The following is a 4510-nucleotide window of genomic DNA, read 5'->3' as shown; positions in this document are numbered from 1 at the left end:
CTGTAGGCTGAGACTCTTTGTCCTGAGATGGGGCTCTCTGCAGGAGTTAGGGTGCCCAGTAGGAGGAGTGTTTGCCTTGTGTGAGGCTTTGCTGTAATTGGTGAGCAGATCCAGAATGGAGGACGGTCCCTTGAGAAGAGAGTGGGTGGAGTGGGGCATAATCCAAGTCACGAGGGCAGCGTGGCCTCTGTAATCGAATCTTTTCTACATCTTCTTACACTCCTCACCCCTGTGGCTTTGGAGTGACTGTATACTTCTGTTCACTGGATAGTGTTTTTTTTTGTGTGTGTGGTATGCGGGCCTCTCACTGCTGTGGCCTCTCCCGTTGCGGAGCACAGGCTCCGGACGCGCAGGCTCAGCGGCCATGGCTCATGGGCCCAGCCGCTCGGCGGCATGTGGGATCTTCCCGGACCGGGGCACGAACCCGTGTCCCCTGCATCGGTAGGCGGACTCTCAACCACTGCGCCACCAGGGAAGCCCCACTGGATAGTTTTTAAAACCATATTGAGATTTTGTCTGTTTTGGGTGAATTCCGGGCCCAGATCAAGGGTGACCACTAACTCCTGGCCAAATGCTCGGGTAATTCTTTCCTTTTATAAGATAGACAGTTGAAAAAAAGGATTTTTGAAGAAACTGTCCTTTTATCTTCTATTTAAGGTACTTCTATTCAAGATACTAAATAATATTTCTGGCCAATTTAGCAGAAAAGGAATTTTAAAGAGTTGATGGGCAGAATCGATGGGCAGACTAGAGGCTGAGCTTTCCAGACCTACGCCCTAGACCATGACAGAATGATCTGGACTGGGAAACTGCTGCCCCTTTCACAAAGCCCTGCTGCCCTCAACCCTGTCTGTCATCAGGCGGCCTTCACCCCATCTTCTTCTGGGCTGCCTGCATTTGAGTTGTCCTCTAGCTTGGTCACATGCCTTCCTCAAAACAGGGAAAAGTCAGGACTTGTATTTTTGTTGTTGTTGTTGTTGTTGTTTGCGGTACGCGGGCCTCTCACCGCTGTGGCCTCTCCCGTTGCGGAGCACAGGCTCTGGACGCGCAGGCTTAGCGGCCATAGCTCACGGGCCCAGCCGCTCCGCGGCATGTGGGATCTTCCTGGACCGGGGCACGAACCCGTGTCCCCTGCATCAGCAGGCTGACTCTCAACCACTGTGCCACCAGGGAAGCCCAGGACTTGTATTTTTTATTCCTATAAAGAGAAGACAAACTGCACCCATGAATGCTCAAAGAAAGGAATGCCCTGACTGTAGAAAGTGACCATACAGGTGCAAACGTCCGCTTAAAATAAATAATAGAAATTGTCAGCACTTCTCATCTTCCTATTGGTGAAGTGGAAATTGTTTATTTTTTAATTCCAAAAGTGAATGCCCACTTCTCTCCCACTTTTGTAGAGGTGATAGAAAGATGTTCTTCAACAGTCAAGCTCTGTTGAAGCCCCTGCTGACTCACCTCCTTTCTTATTTTTTTTTGTCGGGGGGGTGCCTCACGGCATATGGGATCTCAGTTCCCCGACCAGGAATCAAACCTGTGCCCGCTTCAGTGGAAGCATGGAGTCCTAACCACTGGACCGCCAGGGAATTCCCCCACCTCCTTTCTTAATATAGCTGACGAAAAGTGAGCTATATTCCCATCAGAGGCACTTCCTCTATTACAAAAGAGCAAGCACACAAGTCTGTAGAGAGGAAAATTCTAGGTGGCAGACCCTCTCAGGCTAGCTTGTCTTCACATGAATGATCTTTTAGCAGTGGGCCCACTGAGTTCCTCTTGGCCAGCTGCCAAGTCTCACGTCTTCCCTTAGGCGGGAGCACCTGGCATATATATGTCAGTCGGCCATGTGTCCCTTGGCCCTGACTTGTTCTGCTCATCACTGCCACTGTCATCACTTACAGCTTCCACTTATCCTGTGGCTGCCAGTTGTTGCAAGTCTTGAGCAGTACATTAGAGTTCTGCAGAGGAACAGAACCAATAGGATATGTCTATGTATCTCTATACAGATATATGAGGAGATTTATTATGGGAGCTGGCACACATCATTATGGAGGCTGAGAAATCCCACAATATGCTGTCTGCAAGCTGGAGACTCAGGAAAGCCAGGGCCATAATTCAGTTTGAGTCTGAAGGCCTGAAAACTAAGAGGCCACTGGTGGGAGGCCCAGCGTCTAAAGGCTTGAGAGCCAGGAGCTCTGATGTCCAAGGGCAGGAGAAGATGGATGTCCCAGCTCAAGAAGAGAAAGAATTCACCCTTTCTCCACCTTTTTGTTCTCTTCAAGCTCTCATCAGATTGGATGATGCCCACCCACATTGTTGAGGGCAGATTTTTACTCAGTTTACTGATTCAAATGCTATTCTCTTCTGAAGCACCCTCAAAGATAATCCTAGAAAAAAATCTTTTACCAGCTGTCTGGGCATCCCTTAGCCCGGTTAAGTTGACACGTAAAATTAACCATCACAAGCAGCCCTTCAGGTGAGACTGAAGCAGCTTTCAACATCTTCATTCTGTACTTCCTCAAATACAAACTGTATCACAATTTGATGATTTGTGTGAGTTTGTCAGGAGGTCCAAACCCTACAAAATCCTGAATTAAGTCAGACACTTCAAGTCTCACACATGCAAGCACTCCTTACGTTGTTCCAAGGACTCCACGATAATGTCAGTGTCAAATTTGTTGTTAAATTGCTTCTGAAATTCCAGAATGGGGCAGCAGTTAACATCTTGAACATTCCTGTTAAGTAATAAGGCTTCATGCTGCCATCACACTTTGATCAAGAGGCTGTAATAGGTTACATTAGGATGTAAACATGACACGTTGGAGAGAGCTCAGTAACTGTTGGAGGAAATCTTGCTGTGTTAGCAAGAATAAGATTTGTTTTTTTTAAATTTTTGGCTGCACCACGGGGCATCCAGGATTTTATTAGTTCCCTAACCAGGGATCACACCGGTGCCCCCTACAGTGGAAGCATGGCGTCTTAACCACTGGACTGCCAGGGAAGTCCCCAAGAAGAATTTTGAAGTTTGTTTCTTCTTGCAATAATTTAGAAATGTATCCTGGGAAACATTAGCTAAAATAACAAGTATCTACCACGTCATCCGGCCTCTTTGGCTAGACCTGAAGTGAACAGCAAGACTGGACTTCACAGCACCTTTAAAGCCATCAGATTGGCAGTGATAAACCAGAAGTAAACTGGTTTCACCTCCAGGTCCTCGCTGGGGCTGGAGCCAAACATCAGGAGGCACCTGTGTCCTCTTTTTTTTTTTTTAACTATTTATTTATTTATTTTGGTTGTGCCAGGTCTTAGTTGCTGCATGCGGGATCTTCATTGTGGCATGTGGGCTTCTTAGTTGTGGCATTCAGACTTCTTAGTTGTGGCATGCGCACTCTTTAGTTGCAGCATGCATGTGGGATCTAGTTCCCCCACCAGGGATTGAACCCAGGCCTCCTGCACTGGAAGCACAGAGTCTTACCTACTGGAACACAGGGGAAGTCACTTTCTTTTTCTTTTTTTTTCTCTTTTTTTTTTACATACCATGGTATGAAGCCTGAAATAGTGCTTCTGCAACATGCTTTTTTAAGTCCGGTTTATTGAGGTATAATTTACATATAGTAAAATTCATCTTCCTTTGGTGTACAGTTCTGAGTTTTGACAAATGTATACAGTCATGTAACAAGCACAAGTGAGATATACAGCATTTTCATCACTCCAACAAGTTCCTGGCACCTTTTGTGGTCAACCTCTGCCCCCTAAACCCAAACCCTGGCAACCATCCATTTGATTACAAAAAGTTCACCTTTTCCAGAATGTGGCCTTTTGTGTCTGGCTTCTTTCACTTAGCACGATGTTTTTGAAATTCACCTGTGTGTGCCACAGGCATTTAAAAAACTTTATTACTGAAAATTTCGAACATATAAAAGTCAAATAGCATAGAGACCACCCTGTGCCTGACACCAAATTTGAACAATTATCAACCCAGGGCCCATTTAATTTCATCTACAGTCCCGCCCATCATGTAGCAAATCCCAGATATATCATTTCATCTATAGGCATTTCAATGTGTCTTCTCTAAAAATTTAGGGCTTTCTTGGGGGGGAAGGGATAAACTAGGAGACTGGGATTGACATATACACACTGCTATATATAAAAGATAACTAATAAGAACCTACTGTACAGCACAGGGAACCCTACTCAATAGTGGCCTATATGGGAAAAGCATCTTAAAAAAAAAAAAGAGTGGCTATATGTATATGTATAACTGACTCACTTTGCTGTACACCTGAAACTAACAACATTGTAAGTCAACTATACTCCAATAAAAATTTAAAAAATAATTTAGAAAATAAATAAATAAAATATTAGGACTTTGTGTTTTTGTTTTTTGGGGGAGGGGCTTGTTAACGACAGTACTGTTATCCAACTTATTTTATTTTATTTATTTATTTTTCACGCACCGAATGGCATGCGGGATCTTAGTTCCCCCATCCGGGATCCAATCCGCGCCCCTTGC

The sequence above is a fragment of the Delphinus delphis genome, chromosome 20, assembly GCF_949987515.2.
Source record: "Delphinus delphis chromosome 20, mDelDel1.2, whole genome shotgun sequence".
NCBI classification, from domain to species: Eukaryota; Metazoa; Chordata; class Mammalia; order Artiodactyla; family Delphinidae; genus Delphinus; species Delphinus delphis.
The sequence above is the reverse complement of the archived record's forward strand: the minus strand, read 5'-3'. Positions refer to the sequence as shown.